Consider the following 24,426-nt stretch of genomic DNA (forward strand, 5'->3'; position numbering starts at 1 on the left):
TCTAAATATTCTGTAGACTCAGTAATCCCAATATAAGTGCCAGTAGACTTCTGGTAGAAGGTCACAAAAGCATACTAGAATGCATTTGGAAATGCAAATAACTATGGATAGAACTTTGAAAAAAATAACAAATCTAGAAAGCTATTGCTATTTGGTTTCAAGACATTAGAAAGGTCTAATCATCAAGACAGTGTAGTTTGGAGTCATGATAGAATGCTAGATCATTGGAACAGGCTAGAGAGCTCAGATATACAACTGTACGGACACCTGATGACTGAAATTGCCAGGTAAAAATTATCTTAAAACAAAAAGTGCCAGATAACCAGATATAAAGAAACAAAACTAAAGATCCTTACCTTGTAACACATGCATAAATTAACTAAAAATGTGTTAACTGACCTAAATCTACAAGCTAAAATTCCAGAGAAATTCTAGAAAAATTTGTGTGACAGCATATTAGGGAAAAGATTTTTTGGAAATGACATCAAAAGCATGATCTAAAGAGGGTGAAATAGAGGATTTATTATTGGAATCAGCTCACACAGTTTTGAAGGTGGAGAAGCTCAAGATCTGCTGTCTGAAATCTGGAAGTGTAGTGTAGCCGTTGGAGGATGAAACTGCAGCTCCAAGGCCTGCCAGCTCTGGGCAGGAGGAAGAAAGAACGTTGACGTCCTCAGCATGTGTGTTCAGTTGAGCCTTCAAGGAATTGGAGGATGGGTGCTCAGTTTGGTGAGGGGAACTTGTTTTTACTAAATCTACTGATTCCAATGCTACTCTCTTCAAGAATTACCCTCACTGACACACTCTGGTATTTTGCTGGCTATCTGACCATCCTGTAGCTCAGTCAAGTTACCATGTAAATTAATTATCACAGTCAGAAAATTAAAGCAAAAACTTCCTAGAATGTCGGAAAGGAGAGCTTTGCAGACAGAAGTAACATGCACAAAAATGTTATGGAGAACATGTTATGGAAAACATGGAACTTCAGAAATAATGAAGGTGGAGAGAAAGTTGATCATGATTTGCAGCTGAGGGAAAGGAGAGACAAGCAGACATTCAGGGAGTGAAATCTGGGTAATACTTAGGATGTCCCTCAAAGGGCAAAATACACTATAAAGAGTCATAACTGAGATGACAAAAAGCAAGCTTTTAACACTTAGTTCGGGTCAGGTATGATTTTTTTTCTTTTCCAGGATTCAAATGCCTTTTTATTAAGTATTTTTGAGGGCTATAAATGTTTTCACTATAGAAAAATAGTTTAGCACAATACATTTTCATGACTAGGGAATGGATTTTTTGAAGCTATATTTGGTATAGAGTACAATCTTAGAAAACAAAAACAATCTGAATATTGGAATTCAGGTTTTTTTTGTTTTGTTTTTGTTTAGTCTTTGAGACAGGGTCTTGCTGTGCAGTTCAAGCTGGCTTTGAGCTCTGGTTGTAGCTCAGGCTGGCCCGGAAATCGCAACGGTCCTCCTGCCTCATCCACGCAGATTGCAGGTATACGCCACCACGCCTGGATGGAATTCAGTTCTTTATGTTGCTTATTGAAACAAAACAGACTAAAAACAAACGACAAATAAACAAACAAAAAACAGACCAGAGACAAACCAGGAAGGTGGAGCTGAGTAAAATTTTAAATAAAGAAGGAAAAAGATTGAAGATAACTCAGTGCTTCTTGGATTTCTCCTGGACAGTTTCCTGTCCACCTTGACCCCCCTCACAGAGCACCCAGCTTTGCACCTACCTTTCTGATATTATCATTTAGATTCTTTTCTACTGCCTCCATTGCTCTGAGGATGGTTTCTTCCAACATAATAATGAGAATGTTTACCCAAATCAATATTGACAGGCAACTTTCTGATTCTCCTTAATTAGCTTTCTAATTAAAGATTTCTTTTTTCCCCCCAGTGGATGACTAGCAAACCAGTGAGAACAGAAAAAAATTAAGCAAAATGAAAATTACTAACTTGTATTAACCACAGACTTGCCAGATGTTCCTTTCTCTGATAGGTGACTATTCTTACTTGAGCGAGTACATGTACATGCGTATGTTGGGTAGAGGCAATTGTCATCCCTTCCCCTCAATCCCCACTGTATTTGTTGTGCAAATATTTGTTTTTACATTTATTTTAAGGGTTTGCATTATAATCATGTTGGTGCCTTTTCTGTCAAGAAAAATTTCCTAAATTACAAGCAGGAATTGGGTTATTGTTGCATTTTTTTCACCTTATAGGTCTAATAGTGAATACTTCTCAGCATTGAAAATCTTGTATTTTGAAAATTTCCATACTGTTACATAGTCAAGATGTGGAACCATGTGGTGGGTCTGCTTGCAGCTAAGAAATGATGCATAAACACTCCGGTGCTTCCATTAATAGCACCATTACCATCCGTACCTGGAAAATAATTTTTCGCTAGATTCCTTCCTTCTATATTGTGAACACTGTGATAACGCAAGGCAGAAAAATCATTACCGCATCTCTCCACTGTAACAGTAAGCGTTTTCTTAGCCCACAAGGTAATTGAAACATGAAATAGAAGTAGAACCCATACACAGACTGGAATAGAGAAATTGCCTCACCCGGATGAGAAACAGAAGCAGATGGAGAGGTCCCGGAGGAGCTATATCCTAAAGGGAAAGCTACAACCTGCCATTTCTACTTACCGCTTCAAAACTGAACACTAATTAGGACACACTACATTTTGAAAAAGCTTTGAAATAATATCACCTATTTTAGGAAGTTGTTTTCATGGTTTTTAGATTATCTTATTTTTTAACACTATGAAATTGGCTCATTAAGTGAAAAGTATTCCATGTCTCCAAACATATTGATGGTTACTGTCCAGACTCCTTCATATTTTATATTACGCCTTGGGAAATTAAATATATAAAGGGATCATTATTTCAACTGATGTCTTTGGACATCTTTTAGGTGCAAGACTTTTTAATTTATCTCCTGTAGCTTTTGACTGGTCTCCCTAGTATGTTTATGGCCACTTTCTTTCATCTATTTTTCTGTCTTACTAGAGTAATTTTTTAAAAACAAAAGCTAGTGATGGGCTTTCTTATGTCTTACTATTATTAACTATCATAAATTAATTAAATAATATTCATTAAATGGTTCTTAACATCCAGCTAGGTAGAGTAGAAGATTGTGGGTGTGTCAGGAGAACAGTGTTTTCTTTGAAAAGATACAACCTAGTAATAAAGAAAAACCAGAGACATCAACATCAACTTGAACCATGTCATACTTCATTATTAAAAATCCCTCTATTATCTGATTCAAGCAGTCACTGAGGTAGACAGGGCAAGTGTATTCACTCATTCATGTTTTTTCTCCACTCTCAGTGTCAGAAATTGAGGTAGGTTCTTAGAGGAAAGATGGCCCCGCAGTCTTTAGGAGTTTGGATCCTGGCCTAGAGAATGAAAAGTACAGGGATGGTCACCACAGTATGTCAAAGGCTTGATGGGATACAGTCACTTGCAGAAGGTGGAGGACAGGCAAACATTCCAGACTCATTTGGGGTCAGACATGGCCTCTGCACCTCAGGAATTGTGAATCTTTGAACAGGACATTTGATTCTTGCAACCTCCCTTAGTGCCTCATTTGTAAAATGGACCTACTTCATACAGCTGTTGTGAGGATCTCATAAAGTAAGGTAGCTACGGTGCCTGAGATTTGAATCAGTCACCAGCCCATCAAACCTCAAAGAATATGTCAGTTTACTGGAACTATTTCTTTACCAGCCCTGCCTCCCCTTAAGTGCATTGTCTGAACTCTTAAATGTGAGATGTGTTTCGAGGTGAATAGCGTGCAATGGGCTGGAGAAAGAAACAGCGGACAACAGAGCCAGAAGGGCCCAGGGAGCCGTTCATCACAAAGTCATCCTGCCTTAACGTGAAAAGTGCAATTCCCCAAGACTCTGGGAACACTCATGACTGAACATTCTGCTAATTTTAGAAAAATAATAAATATGAACAAGCTTCGTTTATTCAGTTGACTATGGCCAAATGAGAGTGGGAAACCTCGGGCTGAGAAGAGATGAAAACCCGGAACCTTTCCTTCTCAATTGAAAAGGTCATTAATAAACATTTGTGAAGACCTAGTTGCTCTCGAAAGATCAGAACTGGTAATAATTCAATGTGGTAGCTTATTAGAATCACTGTCTTTTAAGTTTGCAGAACCAGCAGTCAGTGGAGGCGAGAGAGTTGACAGGTGCTTGAGTAAAGGAGTCATTTTGTTCACTGGTGTAAACCTGGTGCCAAAATTTCCCATGCAGTAAAAATGGTCACCAAGAAAAAACAGATGAGTCGTCTTTCTGATGTTCACTCCTGTTCTGCTTTTTGAAGTAAAAAATGGATTTATAGATTTGCAGAAGTGAATACTTGACGGAGACCACTATGAAGCAGCCCTGAGCAGGACTTAATCAATTGGCTTTTCATGTTCACTTGTGAATTTGTCCAAGGCCTCGGCTCCTTGTCTGGAAATGGTGGACTCATAATAAGTGAACCTCTGTGAGTCAGTAATCCCTACTAAAGCCTGTAGTGGTGGATGAAGCCAGAAAGCCTCAAAGGATAAGACAAGATCACAGCCAAGGACACCTGGATCAGATCTCAACTGAATAAAGTCTATAGCCTCAGACATGCACTCCTGCATGGATTAATTTAATCCTTATTAAGGATTAATTTAATACCTTACTTAGAGAAGTCCTTGAGTGATTCCGCCCTTCTTGAGTACTCCCCTCCCTTCTTCTGATAACCAAATAAATACGGGCCACCCAGACAAGGTCTTGGTCTTAGCCCTAAGAGAATCTTGAATTCTATGAGAGGGCTTCGATCCTCCTGGGGCCTTGAAATCATTCATTCGCCCCTTTTTATTTAGCCTTTTCTGTACACTCATTAGGGAGATTGTGGACCTGATCAACCCGTAATATTATTAACCTGGTAAATAATAGGAAAAGGAATAAAAATTTCTCTTTGAAATGGCTGTGTCTTGTTTCCCCAGTAGTGTTGCAAGTTTCTAAAGGATGGGGATCACAAATATCCTTCTCTATTCTTCTGTTGTGCCTGAAATCAGCATGACACAGAATGGGGGTTCAAGAATAAGCCCCGGTTGACTGATAGCTATGAACAGAAGAAAAAGCACAGGACCCTGCATGTTATTCTAATATGCATTTACACTGATTTCACTTTTTCCTTACAAAAGAGGACAAGAACATTTTTTTAAAGCTATATTTTTATTTCACTTAGCACAATGAATATTTAAGATATGTCCATTCAGATGAGAGATACCATATGGTATTCAAGTTTGTGTATCTGATTTATTTCAATCCAACACATGCTTTTGGACCCTTTGTCAAAGAATAATAGCTGAATGTGTGTGGGGATGTTTCTATATCTTCTATTCTGTTCCACTGATCCATGAATCTGATTTTGTTCTAGTACTGTGTATCTCTCATCTGAGTAAGGCCAAATACAAACTAACAGAAATATGCAGGAAAGATAAAACAAGACAAGGGGATGGATCTCTTGCAGATGGAGTCCAGGGACCCAAGTATTAGGAGTGAGGAGAAGGGTAAGAGAGGGGAAATAGGCAGAGTGAAGAATACACAAGGTCCTAACAGTCTCAGTGAATGTGGACATTGTATGCCATAAACATGAACTAAGATCAATAATATCAACAAGAATGAAAAGGGGGAAAGGGAACTAGAAGACACAGGGTGAGGGAAGAAAGGAGATTAATAAAAGAAACAAGCTATATCATGTACATGTGCCAACTCCCCAAGGTGATTAAAACACATGTATGGCAAACACATTCTAATAAAATTTAAAAGAGAAAAGTTTATTGAAGGAGTTCGTATGAGGAGCTGCAACATGTAAGTTGCTGGTACTGCATTTCTATTGTTTAAAAAGAAATCCTAGAGGCAAATGCAGCTGGGTTTTCTAGAAATGGGGCTCTGGATCCATGGGTTGGAAACTGGCCCTGGCCTGAGTTCAACATGTCTACCTCACTGACTTCTGTCCACCATTGTGGAGAAGATTGAGTCATGTTTTGTGGTTGTCCTTTTCGATCTCCATTTCTTGTCTGCCCCATTTTTCCATGTTTACTTGAAATTCCTCCTTTTACCCCCAAAAACCACACAGAAAACTTCAACTTTATAACTATTATATCAGTGTAGATTTGTTGTCTGACTTTACTGGTTGTAACATGAGTTTTTTGAAAGTCAGTCCCTTTGAAGTATGGAACATGCATTCCTTGTGTACTTGTAAAATCTCAAATAACAAAAGTCTTGAATTTATGATGTATACATCTTGGATTTAGGTGTGTCTGGGTATGTCAGGGGACTTTTGGAGAGAGATTTAAAACAAGATCTAGGTATATGAGGAAATCAAATCTTTCTGATCATTGAGGTCATTTCCTTAACAAATATTTATTGAACACCAACTCTGCTGCAAAAGCCAAGCTTTGTGCTGGACACAGAAAGCCAGGACCTCAAAGAAGATATATAATAAGCAATTGAAGTAAACATTTCAAAGGATCATAGAACACTATGGCAGCACCTTACAGGAGGTCCTAATCTAGTTTAGGGAGAGATTGGGGAATACTTCCCCAAGGACATGGTATTTGCTTTGAAGACTGAAGAAGGAATTGAGTTGCATACATCTGAGTTGAAGGGCAATGTGCTAGGGTTAAGAGATAAGGGATGATTTTGAAGTAAACATGGCATCTGTCACCTGGGTGATCTCTTGGATTTGTATATTTGGACTGCTACCTGGGAGTTAAAACGTAGTGTGAAAAGGGGACAGGAGGCTATGACTGAAAATCTAGAAAAGCTGGAGCCTCAGTTCTGAAAGAGCCAATGTCTATAGCTTCTATACTGAAAAATATTGCATGGCTTTGTAGTTAAGAGACACAGTCAATGCTTCAGTATCTCTGAACTTCCTGTACATATTACAGGGCTCAAGTTTTATAGACACCCAGTTACTACAGCAGCAGATTCAACAGTTATGGCAGACAGACAACAGGGTAGTGATATAACCACAAGAAAGATGTCCTCAGAGATTTCTAGGAAAAGCTAGGAAAATCTTGAGACTATCTACAACTCTCATGTAGAAGATATGGTTGGATGGAACAAGCAAAGACATGAACCATCATTCTTATTGACTTTTTGGGTGAGTCAGATGTGTGGGGTTCCTTTATTACCTACAGACTTTGAATTGAGCGTGTCTCACAAACCCCCTCCTGCAAATGGTGCATCATTTCTTTTTTAAGGAGTTAAAAGACAAATGGGTTAAGTGGATTGACATAAAGAATGCTCTATCTGATAGCATCTTCTTCTATCAGGGAGTATTTGACCCTAACCATTGTGGAGTAACTAATTTATCTACTGCTTCCCCCATTAGATTATAGCATACGGCTGGCTCTTTTACATATAATGTATGTTTTGCTTTCTTCATAAATGTGGCCTTGCAGGGATGAACAGGAAACATTTAACAGTGTTTTGTCTAAAGTAGTTGAGATACATATTAGCTTTCCTGTCCCTGGAACACAATATGCAGCACCCACCATTCAAGGAGGAGAGGTTTAATTTAGCTCACAGTTTCAGGGCATTTGGTACATGGTTGGCTGGCAGAAATATCATGTTAGAAGGGCATAGTGGGAAAAGTCTGCATACTTCATGGCTGCTGGGAAGCAGAGCAAGAGAACAATGCCAGAGAGAAGGGCGCTATGGAGCAGATGTATAACCCAAGGTCACATCTTCATGGCCTGCCCAGATGAATGCTTTACTCATCACTTGAGCGTTCCCCAAGCCAATCAAATTGATATGATTCACTTAACCACTAAAAGATATGTAAGTACAGTGTGTTTATAAAATAATACATTGAATCTATCATTCTTGAATTGGGCTTATTGTTTCAGCCTTTATCATAAATATCCTCATGAATATTTTAGACTTAGAAAGTTGAACAAAGGTGATTTATAAGAACAATAGCAAAGTCATTGGCACAAACAGATATTAGAACCTTGTCCATGTTTTCTGGGATACTTCTGAAAATTTGATTGATCCTGTCACACTAAATAGGCTATACCTTAGGTCATCTATAGAAGGTCATCTATAGAAGGTCTGGAATACAGGTGAAATCCTGTTTTAATAATTTTAAATCACCTAATGTCCATTTCTAAATTTCTAGTTTATTTTTTTTCATTTATCTAGCATCCCATACTATGTCAAATTGATGTGGACTCAATTTTTGAAGTAAAATTATTTTTTATTCATATAATTTGACTATTTTATGTCATTTTAATATAATGCTATGTCCTACAGCTATATCAGAATACTGTTCCTTCTCAGTGGAGCAATTTTTAAAAATGTTTTAAAAACTTTTATTAGTACATTTTGGCAGTACATAATGATTATATTCATCCTGGAGAGTAGGTACATGTATATATCACATATTAATTCTTTTTAATTCCCCTTTTTAATTTTTAAGGTCATTTTTGTCATCCAGGAATAATAGGAGTAGGGAATGTTTAAAAAAAATTGTGTGGTTTTCCTTTCTCCCTTGGTGGAATTTATAAAAGTATAGCATGCTATTTTCAATGAAATTATACAGTGACGGTTATCAGTGTTTCTCTTTAATGGGGTTTTCTCACCACCCAGAAATTGCACCCTTTTTATCTTTGAATTTTCTATGTCTAGTACAGAATAAATATTACTGTTAGTTGAATGATTTAAAAAAAGTATGTAAACCTATATCTTCCTATAGAAATTAAATTGACAGAAGAAACTTGAACAAGTGCCTTCTGAAGTACTGTGTAGCTGGCTTAAATTTAGGCTTGGTTTTAATAAAATAACAGTGTTTCGTCTTTCCACAAAAATGTGATGCCATTTTATTAGTCCAAGAGCGATATATTAAGATGATATGAGTCAAGTTGTGTGCACATATCCCCAGTACTGGAAAAGGTGGTTCTCCTTCCAGTACCCTTTACTCAGGACTGTTATTCACCATTTGTAGTATATAATACATAATCCATGCATATTTCTTGAATGAAGTCTGACTTCCAACTTCTTTCATGACAGTTTATTGCTACCCTGCAAATCTAACGTGATCACCTTTGGGTCCTTGCTTGCTACCTCTTGGCTATAATGGAAAAACAAAACCTTCAGCTTTGTTTGCCTAACAGGAAGATACATATAGTTTTAGTTGTCTTTCTTGCTCTGCTAAGTCATCCAAAACTCCAGTCAGTACTCTACAGCATTTTTCCTTGTCAGAAATTTGACCTCATCCTGAGAATAAATATTTAACACTGAAATATATTAGATATCTTTTAAAAGTGATTATTGAGTGGAGATAACTGAAATCTCCTCATTTGCTTTGTCTCTCTTGAAAAGATCTACCAAACAAATGTTAGGGTGAATGCCCCTAGCACTTCTGAAGTTTTGTTCCTCCTGGAATTCTTTTTTCCTGTCTTTGTGTCTGAACTGACTTCTTGGGACTCTTGAGAAGAATGCCCGGAGTTCTTGGTTCAGCTCTAGCTGTTTTACTCTTGGATGGAATCTCCTCACAAAAAACAAAATGGTCACAGGAAACGAAAAATGGTCTTCTTCCTATAAGGTCGGGATCAGGATCCATCTCTGAGTGGGGAGCTGGCAAGTTGGCTTGTGTAGAAAGTCTACCAAATCCGGAGATTTTGCTCAGGAAGCACATTGAACGTCCTGGTAAGCCATGTCCTCCAACTCAGCCTTCACCACGGTTATGCTGCAACTTCCCGTCTTCTATTTATCTTTCTTCTCAATTTGTTCAACTCCAGCTTCCGCAGGCTTGTTTAGTATTAGACTGTTTACCTTAACTTGATCACTTGTGTGTACCTGGTACAAACCCTTGGCTGGGTTCTACTCAGTGTTCTGCCAATCCCTTGGCACATTCCAGGCCCAGACTACTTCCATATTTGCTACACACATTTGTTCTGAGTATCTTTCTGGTCCTCTTGAGACTGATTTTCCACGTATTTGTGTGTCATCACACCAACATACCTGGTAAAACTGGACACACCAGTTGCTATGTTCCTTCTTACACAAGATAGCATGCATAGAGAGAAATACCAGGGACTTCACCTCCATAAACATGTAGTGTGAATTCTATTCCAGCACTTACTAGTTCCATGACCGTGAACGCCAGGATGAGCAGCAACTAGTTCTTGACTGAGAGCTCCAGTCATTTGTTAAGATACCTTCTGTATTATATGTATGCCAGATTTGCTGGGCACAGATTCATTACATTTGTGTTCCTATTATTTTTGCTGTGCAAAAAACCATCCCACATTTGATGACTTAAAATAGCAACCGTATATTAATTTGTGATGGTCTAATTTAGTCTGGCTTCAGCTGGGAATGTGTTCAACTTGCCGAGAGCCACTCAATCTGGGATACAGCTGGAGTAGATTAGTCTACCCATTATAGTCCTCATCATGCATGTGACAGTTCTCTGGAGGTGCTGAATAGGAGGCCTTGGTTCTTTCTTCTATGAGCTCTCTAGTATAATATACTTCTTTACATGGCATTGTTCTTTTATAACTAACTTTTCTTTACATGTATTCTTCTCTTATAATTAACTTCTTCCTTTTAATCTTTCTTTCAGAAAACAACCAAGCATGACAGCAGCAAGGCCACTGGACTAAATTTTGGAGCTCAGAAAACAGCATTTTATACACATTCTCTGGGTAAAACCAAGTGTAGAGCTATAACTGAGATTCAAGCTTCATAGGAGTGTGCTTACTGGTCTGTAAAACTTCGTGATCTGCCTCTGTTTCCTCATCATTTGTTTTGCCCACACTCAGGTTACCATGCAGCTCTTCCTTTCACTGCCCTTGCTAGAGACCACTGATACTTCAGGGGCTCGCTAGATGCCACCAGCTTCTTCCCTCAGAAAGTGCATTTACCTCAATGTGTTTTACCTCAAAGGGATTGTGTTAGCCATTTTTCTGTTAGTCTGAAAAACACCTGAGATAAATCAGTTTGTAACAAGGAAAGGTTGAGTTTGGCTTGTGGTTTCAGAAGTTTCAGTCCATAACCAGCTGCGGACATCATGGTTGGGAGTACATAGGGGAACAAAGCCTTTCCCTTAAGGTCAGAACCCAAAACAATAAAGAGGAAGAGACCAAGAGTTCCACAATGCCCTTTGTAGACTAACCCTGAATAAGCTAAAATTTCCCACTCAGCCCCATCTATGGAAGCTTCTGTCACTTCCAGTCCCACCAAAATGGGGACCACACCTTTAACAGGAGGGCTTTGGGGGTACATTCCAGATCCAGGCTATAGCAGAGATATTTGCATCGTAATAAACCATTCCCATAAATGGCATGTCAACATGAAGAAATTAAGCCATGAATGGAGATCTCAAATTGCATGGCAAATCAACTGAAGAGTGATTCTTCATAAGATGTCCATTCCCTAACCCTCCTAACATCCAACTCCTTACTTATAAGTGATAACTGCACAGTGTATCAGAAGGGCATGAACCCTTTCCTGTCTCAGGAAAGTTCAGCTATAGTTAAGATTATAACATCAAACATATTTGTACTGGGCTACAATCCAGGCATATTATCATTATGGATTTCTTGCTGTGTATAAAGCATGTGCTAATTCACTTATTCACCATAGGTGACAGGTCCAAGATTTGAGTCCAGGTGACCCGACTCTGACCTTCTGCCTGTAGTGCCACTTAATATGGAAAAGCAACATAGCTAGTTCCTCTCACTCTATAAACGCTTTTATGTTTTTGCAGATATATTTTTTTCTACCAAAAACCTTCTAATTGACTGTCAAGAAGTCAACATTCTGTCTACTTTAAATTCTCAAATTCTCACTCTATAATTTAAATTGGTAATATTCAAGAATAAATTATTCAGTAACACTTGTTAAAGAACAGTTAGGCAGACTTTATACTTAGGGGAACCCGTGAGACAGGTACAGGAACTATCACAATGAGGGCCTGCAGCTGAGGAGAGAGATTGGGCTCTAGTCTGATGACAATAAGGAAAATGGACATTTATAGCCAACGAGCAGTGTAGGTCAGAGAGAGGGGATGAAAAATTACTAAGTGAAACCTCAGAGGGGAGAGTGTTTCTGCTTAAACTGACCTTGTGAGATACCTGCTGAGGAGAATTCAGGGTGATCGGACATCTCCTGGGGTACAGTGGAGAAGAGGAAACCAGTGTTGAAGGTGATCAGATACTGAGGTTAGGGAATTCTGCTCAAACTGACAGAGTGAAATTCTTAATAAAACTGGACAATATAGACAAACATGAGTGCCCCAAACAGGCCCTAGTTGAGAAAACAGCTCAGAACAACCTGATCAAAATTTGTTCAAGGAAAGAGTTTTTGTCAGTAGTTAGAGAAAAATTAGGGCTAAGTGGATATGTGCATACCCAGCCCTTTTATCCAAAATAATTTCACTTACTACAACATTTTTCATGATATAACTTTTAAGATATATTTATTTAATGTATGCTATTTTTTAAAAGAAAATCTTTAGGGAAACCAAATCCCAACAGTCCTTCTATTTGTGTGATAGACAGAGGCTGTATTTTCTTTACCGAATAATTGTTTGAAAAAAGGATTATACCATTTTCTGAGCCTGTAGTTAGTCAGACATGCATGTGATTCTGAAAAGACCAAGAAATAAATAAATGTATATTGGGCAAATGATGCAGCAGGAGCCACTGTGCGATTTACCATGGAACTAGCAGGACAAAGAACATAATTCAGGCCGGACAAGACTTTAAAAGACATGCGAGCTGCAGAGTCTCTCCCCAGAGGAAATTCTACCCGAAAGAGGAAGTATGCTGATGCCAGAAGAACAGGTGAAATCCTAATTAATTCATTCAAGATTAAAAACAGTGCTAATGATCTGTGTATTCAAAGGGATTGAACTTAATATAGCAAAGGCATTTGAAAGCCCTAGGAAACTAGCTTCATTTTAAAAAAATTATTATTCGTCATAACCTTTCCCTCCCCATACTTTAATGACTAAGAGCAAGAGGGTTTAGACTAGAAAGATTTAGAAAAAACAAGTTGATATCCAACCGAGAGGCCATACTTTTTCTTCCCCTGCATCTGTTTTACAGGCTTCTGTGAAGTTAACTGGAAAAATTCACTGAAGTTCTAAGCACAGTTGGATTTTTCACAAGAGTGACCATAGGATACACCTTAAAGAAGAGTGGTGCTATTAGGGTAGACCAGTGGACACTTTAATTGATACTAAGGATTTCCCTTTGTGAATAAAAATGTTTTAACTCACCGACAGTGTTGGCCGCAACTGTAATAGAATGGAATGAGGGAATTTGGTGTGAAGATACCGGTTTAGAGCAAATCCATTAAAACAAACAAACCATGTACCTAATGGACACAAATATCTAGTACATGAGTTCAAATAGTATTATGAGCTTTCCTAAATAGCTATTAATTTTCAAGATTTAAGGAAAACATTTTAAGCACATTTTTGTGATTTGGGAAGGACTTAAAATCAGCATATGGTTTTTTTTAATTGAAAGGAAAATATTGAACTTAAAGCTTAATAAATTCACAAACTACAAAGTAAAACTTACAGCTTATCATTTCAATAAATGTCATAGAGATGCATTCCTACCACACTGGAATTTGCTGTATTTTGCTGTAAGGTCATGAATACATGGATGTGTAGTACTTATGAATACATGGACGGGAGTATTCAAAATGAAAACATAAAAATTGAGATAAAGAGAAAGTAGAAAATGAGCTTTTAAATTGAGTATTTTTAGAGTGTGAAAAATTCGCTCACTTTGCAGTTTAAACATGTATATTACCTCAGTATAATGTTATGAAGAAAGAGGCCATATAAATATAATATATACACATGTGTAAGTAATATAAAACCAAATGGAGCAGATAACAGAATTGAGACAATTCATCCCATGAACTGATGAACATACATAGCTTTTGATTCACTGTAATTTCAAGTATATAGTTGCAAAATTCATCAAGCCAATAAATTTCTTTCTGGAAAGGTAATGTTTTCTTTTTAGCAGTGAGGGAACCAAATACTAAATTATCTTTTTTTTGAGACAGGGTCTCACTGTGTAGTGTAGGCTGGCCTTGAACTTGCTTATATAGCCCAGGCTGGCCTTCAATTTACTGTGATCCTCCTGCCTCAGCCTCCCGAGTGCTGGGATTACAGGTGTGATCATTAAATGATCATTAAATGATCTTTCATAATCAGCAATTAATAGCCCACTATTAACCCAGTGATGAATTCTCACAGCCCTGCCCACCAATGAGCTACAACTTTAGCTACTTGCCAAGATAGTCAAATTGTAAATTTTTCCGAGTTTGTTCTTTAGTTTCCTATACTTCTACGATTTAGCTTCCCCTTTCAATCTGCTCCAACATTCCTAAGCCAACTGGAGCAAGTCTTTCAGAAAGACTCCTTTACAGAAAGAAGACTGCTTTGCCAACCTCACAGTACCTACATTTGGATTACAGAATAAAGATAAATACAGAGTCAAGAAAAGTTCACACAAGCAAAAATCTGAGTATGTGGCCAGGGGAATGTTCCTACAACACACTGGTCTTCAAAGATGCCAAGTTTTGTTTCTTAAGTTTAAATGCATATTTATATTCTATAAACCTTTGAAATCTGCTTCTCTCTCTTTAGACATTTTTGTAACTCAGAAAACTAAAGTTGATCTTTAACTTATACAAAATGCTATGTTTTGATTGAACTCATCCTTTAATTGTCCAACTTGTTAAGACAATTATGCCAACAGCATTATGGAGGGTTCACAGTATAGGTTTTCAAGAAGTATATGAGTATAGAAAGGATTCAATTTGTTCACTGGACCTGAATTTGTCAACCTTCCCGCACAATCCGACAAATGACTGCATACAGATGGGTGTTGAGTTTTCTCAAAATAAAGTGGGAGGAAGTTCCGGAGATAGAAATCCTCTTTAGGGAAATACTATTGCGCTGACTGTGTAGTCAGATCCAAGTCTGGGTGTGATGGTCGTTGTTCGGCTGCTTTTAACTCTTAAGTGCATTGGGGATTCCACACAGGATTCCACAAATTAGTAGCTCTGACCACAAACACACAGAGTTTGATGAGGAAATTGTGCATCTTGCACTACATTGACATTAAATCAGTTTCCAAGTGGAAAAAAGAAAAAAAAATAAGTGAAACAATCAAGTTTGATTTTAATGCTTGGTAACTAAGTAAGAAAAAGCTATGCAAGTCTTCTTTCTTGATGGTTGAAGAACATGCAAATTTAAGTACTCGTGCTTAATTAAAGGGGGATAAATGGATCCAAGATAGTGATTATAGAGAGAAAACACAGAATAAGCTCTTGCTCCAAGTAGATGGTGCTTTGCACTCATATCCACTCAAGTCCCTGGTGCTGTTTTCCTAACTTGAGTCTTTATCCCATTTCTCTTCTCTTTCAAGTTTCTCCTGACAGGACTTTTTAATATAAATTTCCAGCTACTTCTACATCATCACAGCAGCCCACAGTGATTCTCCCCCATTCTGTCTTTGAAACCCCAATACAGCAGTAAAGAGACTTTGCATTTAAAATGAACTCAGTATTTTCTGAATAAAATAATCTGCACTTTATAACATAATCTTACACAAAAGATATAGTTTTGATGACTGAAAGTAATCCTACATGCTAGCATTATTCTCTCCTCTTTACACTGGTGAACTGAGGCTCAGATAGCTTGTTCCTTAGCCTGTTCATACTAGGAAGAGCACAATATGGACTGAAATATAGGTTTTGTAATGCTTAATGCAGTTCTTCCACCCTCCAAATCATCTTTTCAGAGGGTTGTTTGATAAAATTGACATAGGTTATTGTTTAATGTCTGGACAAAGAATTATCACTTGTGAAATAGACAGTACTGGAAAATTTTATTGACTTATTGTATTAAATGATATGATCAATTAAAAAAACTATGAATAGCAGTCTTGTACTTTGTAAACCCTTAGTAAATATTATTATTATCATCATCATTATTATTAGATGTGTAAGTCAATGAGAATATTTTTAAAAGTTAAGTGAGAAAAATTTGAAGCTGGAATTCAAAAAGTAGCCTCTTCATTTTCAAACATGAGAGAAATATATATAATTTTAGTTATATAAAGCCTGGGATCAGCATTTACAAACTCTCAGAAATAATTCCATAAATGTAAGTTTATACACATATAGTGATGAAATAAATCAGAGACCATAGGAAAAACTAATTTAAAAATCTGAAAATTTCAAGATATTTCCGTGATATTTTTGAGTTACAAATCAAAGAAAACTGCCAACAAGAAACTGGAAATTTACAGAGCTTGTGAAAAATAGTGGATTTGAATAGTATGTAGGGCTTTAAAGAGCTTTTATTTTGTACTGGGAATCAAACTCACGACCTGGCACTTGCCAGGCAGGCGCTGTGCCACTGAGCTATATCTCCATCTCTAAAGAGCTATTTTTAACAACTTTGGAAGCCAGAGGACAATAGAATTCCTTTCCCTGACTATACATTCATTAAGTTGTGACATCCTTCAATATTTGGCTCAAATGTCATATGGCTCATGACATAGATCATCCTATTTAAAACTTCAGTCTGTGATCATTAATTGTGACCATCAATTTGACTGTCTAGCCTGTTGGTGGAACACACATCTGGGTGTGTTGGTTGCGTCGGAGTGGGTAGAGGGGTGCCTTGAGGATGAGACTGATTCACAGTCTTTTCTTGCCTGCTGGCTTTCCAACCTTCTCTGCTTTCCACGAAGTGAGCACTTTTGCTCTACCACACTCTCCTGCGAGATGTTTCTGTCTTGGAGATGCAGACATTGGACTGAGCCCTCCGAAACCATGAGCTGAATTAAACCTTTCCGCCCTTAAAGGTGAGTGTGGGGTAATTTGTCCCAGCAATAAGAGAATGATTTATCCACAGTTCTTTCACTTCCCAAAGTCCTCCTCCTACTTTTTTCCCTCTACAAATTATTTTCTAATATAAAATTTATCTACTTTTATTCATTTACATATGTTTTCTCTTCCTTCCTTCCTTCCTTCCTTCTTCCTTCCTTTTTTCCTTTCTTCCTGCCTGCCTGCCTTTCTCTCTCTCTCTTTTCTCTTTCTGTCAATTTCTCTCTGCTTCTGCTGGAATGCAAATATTTAGCTTTTAAGGGAAAGTATAATATGCCTAGTACCTAGCATGAAAAACAATTGCTCATTAAAAGAATAAAAACCCACTGCTGGAAGTGTATGAGAGCTAAATACCTCATATATGAGTACATAAACTATTATAAAGTATTACAACATTTAAAAGGGTAATTTGATAATATGAAATCATAATTTAAACATTTTCATCTTCTTTTATTAATCTGTGATATGATTGGCATTTATCCTAGCAAATATGTCACAGAAAGTCTTGCACAATTATATCATTCTTTGCAACTACTAAATATTCAAGTAATCCAAACATTCATAAAAGGAAATAGTTAAATGAACTACACTGTATCTAATCTATGTAAAACTACAGCATTTGACATGAAAAGTTATGTTAAAACAAAATTTAAAAAGCTGAGTATGTATATAAAAATAAATATAAGTGGTTGAAAAAAATCAAGGTATTTTAACTTTCCTGAGCTATATAGTTTGTATGCTCTTTCCCAAAGAGCATAGACCAAAAAGTCAAGCAGCTGTCTGGAAGTCTGTGGGAGAATGGAGAAACATGAAGGAGTGAGAGAAAAGAAATTCTACCTGTTATGACGTACCCTTATATTTCCATGCTATTTCAAGTGTTTACAATGAAGATTGCTCAGATTTCACTTTTTGATATTTGTATGACTAAAATTAAACTTGAAGCAAATTCTCTGCCATGAACGTTTTGTAATCAATGATGAAATTGTTTCTGGTAATATTAATAGTTCCATTGTTTATACTAATAATGTTATTTTCTAGAACAATATTATTAATACTAACATTTGTCAAGCTTTTGCTTAGGCTGAGGCACTTTCCAAATGAAAACATATAATATAAAAGATATTAAAATGTACAAAATAGAATATTTTCCTCTATATGCAAAATATAATTTGGTATTTTATAAACATATACAATCTTCAAAATCTTTAAAATCATCACTCTGGCATTACTGTCATTCTGCTTTATAGAGGAGAACCCTGGAAAATTAGAGTGGTTTGATAACTTGCCCAAGGTTTTATAATGAATAGATGGTAGAAGAGGACTCAAGAGCCATGCCAAGATTCCCTCTATTTTCTAAAATACCATCTCTTAGGCTGTTCAAACTTTTTAAAAACATTGATTGTGAACAAACTCCACATCATATAAAATGGTGTCTCTGTACATAAGGGAGCTAGATACATGTCTATAGATTATGAATTGGAAAGTGCATAAAGGTGTCTATGCTATTTTTATTGGACACACACTGCACAAGTGTCATTAATGAAACTCTTACAGAGTGGCATGCTTTTTCTATTTTAATTTTATCATAACAATGATCAAATAACAGGTATAGCTACGTAAGACTCACATGAAAGTAAGTTTTCTCCATTAAAGTTTATATTTTCAACCTGTTGTTTCAACATAGAATTAAATTATATGTTCTTTAGAATTATGCTGAACTTAGCCGATTTTCTTACATAAATAATAAGACTTAGAACTGGCATTTTAACTTTCCTAAGCTATATAATTTGTATGCTCTTTCCCATAGCGATGATTTGGTTACAAATTAAATTCCAAACTGTTTATCTTATTGCAGTGCATGAGTCTTTTTTCTGTTTTAAATGTGTGCATGTCTTTAGAAACGCAATAACACAATATTAAAAACATAAATTAAGGCAAAAACAAGAATGTGGAGGTCTTTACATTATTAGATTTGAACACATTTTAAATGAAGAACATGTTTCAGACTCTCAATAAAATCAAATAGCAGAAAATAGTAAAAAAAGAACAGACGATTTATATTCATCCAGTGACTATTTGAACCCAAGCTCAAATATTTGAGAAGATACTGTGACTATCATCATCAATACAATCGGATTACTGGGTATTTTCTCTCTCATGAGTTTGCCCAACAGAATCAGATTTTTACAGAAGCATCTATTGCACACATTTTACTTTCTGATACAATGAGTTTACTGCAGTATCTCAAGTACGTATGCACACATCATTTTTTGATATTGGCAACTGGGTTCCACTGTACTGTGAGCTACTTGAGCTTTGCAAATTGGCTCACTGACTGGGATTAAGGACTCAACATGTGACTGTGAACAGGGTAAGGGTGACTTGTTCCCATGGGTTTTAATGAATGACTTTACATGTATTTCCTGGGAACTAAAATATAATCTCGTTCCTGACAGCATGACTGTTCTCATGGTATAATTTTCTCCTTGAAAAGAGGGTGTTTCTCATACTGCCTTTTTTTTATATATATATATTTTTCTGTCTCACCTGGGTAAACAGAAAATATATTTAACATAATTCTCATTGGATAAAACCTTCTTTTGTTGTTCTTTAATAAAATGAGGTGTGTTACTTTTGTTCTTACTGCAAATTTATGAATTCCTTGAAGGCTACTGCAGTACAGTTTGTTGAATGAATCAAATGTTCTGAATTAGGTGGTAGTTTTTGTTTTTGCCTTTGTTTTTTTTTTTTTTTTTTTTTTTTTTTTTTCTGGTACCGGGAATCTAACTCAACCTTGCGCCTGTCAGGCAGGCGTTGTGCCACTGAGCTAAATCCTCAGGCCCTGAATTAAGTGGTAGTTAAAAGAAAAAAACTATCTTTCATCTATATTCTTTGTCTTTCCCTACACATTATAGTTTTAAAAACAAAGATTAGAATTTAAGGTATGTGGGGCTGGGGATTTAGCTCAGCGGCAAAGCGCCTGCCTGGCAAACGCAAGGTCGTGAGTTCAGTTCCCGGTACCAGAGAAAAACACCAAAAAAAAAAAAAAAATTTAAGGTATGTGATGGAGAAGATGTGAAAGAAAAGACTAACTAAGGTGATTTAAATCACTGATTTCTCATTATTTTATTCTGCATCTTTGTTGTAAGAGTATTTAATTTTGTACCAAAAATGCCTTCTGCAAATTTTTTCATAGGTGGCATTTATTGCTTACTTTTCATAGGTGGCTTGTATTGCTTATTCCAATTCTCAGAGACAGAAGAATGTGATTATATAGTTACCAAAAAAAAAAAAAAACAAAAAACAAAAAACAAAAAACAAACCCAGAAATTCTTTGCTTTTCTAAATTCTATGAATAAATGTAGCCAAAGAATAATGACTCAAGGTTGTATACAAAGGAACGATGCTTAAGAATACTCATTAATGTGCGAAGCATACTATGCAAGCACAGCCGGTATGAGATCAGAGTTGGTTAGCAGTGTCTTCTGTATTTGGGTCACTAGGGTGTCACCTCAGCCGTGATGTTACACAGGTCAAAGGACCCGAAGTATTTTTTCAATCATACTGTCTCTGGGATAATCTGTAATCAAGGAACATTCTTAATAATTTAAGATACTTTGCTTTCTCAGAAAATTTCTTATAATATTTTCTTTTATCTTTGCTTCCTTACTTTTCCCTTCTTTTATTTCTACACACATTTGTTACGCATTTGCTGTGTGTCAGCCAGACACTTGCCCGGAAATTAGGGTAGGAAAACAAAATCACTGCATTTGACCGCAAAATATGAAGTGAGTTGGACACGTAAATAAGTAAATGTAAAGAAAAATTTAAAATGGTAAGATGGATGTATTCATTATCTACCACAAACATGTATTAATAATTTTTAAAGCAACATTGTTAAAATGGTCACGCATATGTGATTATATCAAAATTTTAAAGGAGATAGTGGTCTACAAATATTCCCTTGTAAAATGAACAGAAGTCATTGTTAATGAATCACAAATTAGCTTTCATCATAAAACTAACCCTCATGGATTTTAGCAATAGCTGTAAATACGCTTTAGAAAATGAGATAAGAAGAGGGGTTTGGGTGGGTCAAGATAAAAGACTTTAACAAATGCATATTTGTCTCCCCTCCAAAAGAGATTAAAGCAATAAAAAGTTTCAGGAATGTGTTATCAGAGTCTAGAAGGGGGGATTAGTTCTACCAGGAGGCTGAAGTTTTTTCTGTTTCTTAAAGCCTAGAAATTATTTTGATTTGTAAAACTGAGACAGAGGATTTTCAGGAAGTAAAGAGATTATAGCAAAGCATGCAAATCCATAAATTGCTATGTATGCAAGAGGAAATAAAATGAGAAATCTTATCTGAATGAAAGAGACGTAAAACAGCATAGTAGGGCATACGTTTGGAAGGGTAACATGAAATAAATTGGTTTCAGATTAATGACTTTCCCTGTGGCACACCTTGATTTTAATGTTCATAATAGTTGATGTAACTACAGTGGTACCTCAGCTAAAAAATGCTTCCGTTTGCAAACAATTTTGTTCACAGGTAGAAGTGTTTGGCCAAATTTTGTTTTTCTTTGCAAACTCTGCATCAGGTGCCCTAACCCTAACCCGAACCCTAACCCTAACCCTAACCCCTAACCCCAACCCCAACCCCAAACCCAACCCCAACCCCAACCCCAACCCCAACCCCAACCCCAACCCCAACCCTAACCCTAACCCTAACCCTAACCCTAACCCTAACCGTGGCCATCTTTCTTACACAAACACAGATGTGGCCATCTTCACCAAAATTGAAGAGCAAATTAAGTTTGTGAAGCAAGTTACCACTGTATTCATTTGCATATCAAATTTTTTTGAAGGTGGAGATTTGAGGTAGAACCTCTCGGGTCGAGGGACCCGGGCCCGTGGTAAGCGGCGACCGTGAACAAAGAGGACACCAGAGACCAGGCTGATGGCGCAGATCCACTTTATTGCGGAAGTACCAGGCATTTTATTGAGCAGGCTAGAGGCGTGGCAATGGAGGCGGGCTAGGGGCATGGCTTGGAGGCGGTACTTTTGGCAGGGGGCTGTGTGGAAGTAAGAGGTCAGAGCAGGGCAGCCTAGGCAGGGTGACTCACTCGGTGTGCGGAGGACATGACGAGTGCGTGTGCTCAGACCTGCTCCTCCGCACGGCCGTCAACCAGACCTCTGGACCTCTCTTTCCCACAGAGATTTTCTCAAGATTATTAACATGATAGAACCCCGGTCTGATCACAACATTTACTGATCTTGTACTATGAGCCACAGTGTTAAAGGCACCAAAAAGGCAGGAGGAGGGGGCTGCCTAGGGAGAATATAGAAAACAAAAATCAATTATTAAAATATATTTCAGAGATATGAGAATTGCAATTTGCAATAAAGACTTCATTGTGAAGACATTTGTGCTACAACATGAAATAGAGGGAGACAGACATCTACACAGATACTACAAGGATACTCAATGGAAAAAACTTAAGATGAAGCTTGTGTAACTTGGGTCTGCAAGGAGACGACTGTTGTTAATATAAAGAGAATGTGTCATGATGTGGTACAAAATGGTGCTAGAGAGAAAGCAGACAGAAAGATGAGAGATTACATATGTTGATCAATTTTAAGGACTTTGGCTTTTACACCGAATGAGATATAAAGACATTACAGTAGTTTCAGCAAAGAATAATTGGTCTGGTTTATATTTCAAATATTTAATTTGGGTAGATGGAAATTATAGTTGTGTGTGTGTGTGTGTGTGTGTCTGTATGTGTGTGTGTCAGTGTGTATATCCTTGAGTCCCCCATTCTCACCCCACACACAAACTCAAGATAAAGCAAGTAGAAAAGGAAAACCAAAACTCACGGACAACATTGTAACTAAACCAGATGACAAAATTTCCATATGAATTCCAAATCATTGACTGAATGCCAAGAAATGAACACTGTTAGTAATAAGGTCTGCACAATATTAGCCACTATTCAGAGAGAACCAAAGCCTGAGAACTAGAAAAACTGCAGTCTGGAATGGTTTTCACTGGAAGTCTCAAGGGATCGATTTGAGATCATTATACACGCTGGGAAGTAGCTTTGTGCAGATCGATTTCATGGATAAGTGCAAGCTTGCAGAAGCTAGAGTTTTCTGGATCATGAGTATTCTCAAAGCTCACCAAACGTTCTTCTTCCTAAGATATTGTGGAGCCCTAATCGTGAGCTGCAGAACATTTCCCACTGAAAGAAAGCCAGTTTCACTGAAAAAATGAGACTCAAGGTGTAGATCAAGACATATACAGGGTAAGCCTGAAAACTCTGTCATATTTTACCAGAAATTTGAAGAATTTAAACCATACTACAAGGGTTCATCACAAGATACCATGAAAGTCTAAATAAAAACATAACTTATTACAGTAAAAGACACATTGCCAGGATTGATAGGACAAGTGTGCTTGAAGTAAGGGGGACTGGTCACCACTCCTTGATCAAACTTTTGTGGCCATTTAGACCTTAGGTCAAAGAAAAACCTTAAGGTGTGTCCTCATTCATTGCGTCTGGGCAAGAACAGTAGGATAAGCGTAGCAAGAACATTAGGATAAGTGTTTTTGAAGTGAGGGGGAGTATTTTACAGTGAGTGAATGGCAACGTATCATTAGTGTAATAATTTTTTTAAAACATTTAAACATTTACTTTATTCTTTTAAAATTTATTTTTATTAGTACATGCTTGCAGTATATGTTTACCTTCCTTATGAGCATTTGGCACATGCAAATAACAAATCGTAATTCCTTTTTTATTCCCTTTTCTCCCTGCCCTCCACCTCCCTCTCACCTTCCTCATTGTTTAGTCTTCTATCCTTTGCAAAAGATCTGTTTCTCTGTTTCTTTTATTTTATTCTTTAATTTATTTATATTTTGAGTTTTTCCCATACTCTTTGATCACATCTCTTAGGCTCATATCAAAATGATATAAGAAGCAAACCTGGAGAGGTTCTTCAGGACCAGCTATTTGACAATTTGAGTGTCAATAACAATAAGCTATCTTCTCCCAGTGCATATTTTGGTTCTTTTGTCAAAGAACAGACAGCTGAATGTGCCAGGAATTTTTTCTGTATCCGTTATTCTGTTACACTGATCCTCATATCTGTTTTTATTCCACTACCATGCTGTTTTTGTCATTGTAGCTTTGTAATACAACTTGAAATATCAGGTTATGATGCCTGTTTGGTTCTTTTTGCCCAGTGTTGCTTTTGCTATTCTGGGTCTCTTCTGGTTCCTTATGAATTTTACAATTGTTTTTCTGTAGTTCTGTAAGGAATGCTATTGGTATTTAGATTAGATTGGATTAGATTTGTGTATTATTTTTGGATGTAAGGCCATTTAGACTATACTGTTTCTGCCTATCTGGGAACCGGGGGTATCTTTCCACTTTCTGATGTCATTTTCTTCAATCTCTTTTATTAGAGCAC

This window comes from Chinchilla lanigera, unplaced genomic scaffold (genome assembly GCF_000276665.1).
Source record: "Chinchilla lanigera isolate Chin_1 unplaced genomic scaffold, ChiLan1.0 scaffold00104, whole genome shotgun sequence".
In the NCBI taxonomy this organism is placed as follows: domain Eukaryota; kingdom Metazoa; phylum Chordata; class Mammalia; order Rodentia; family Chinchillidae; genus Chinchilla; species Chinchilla lanigera.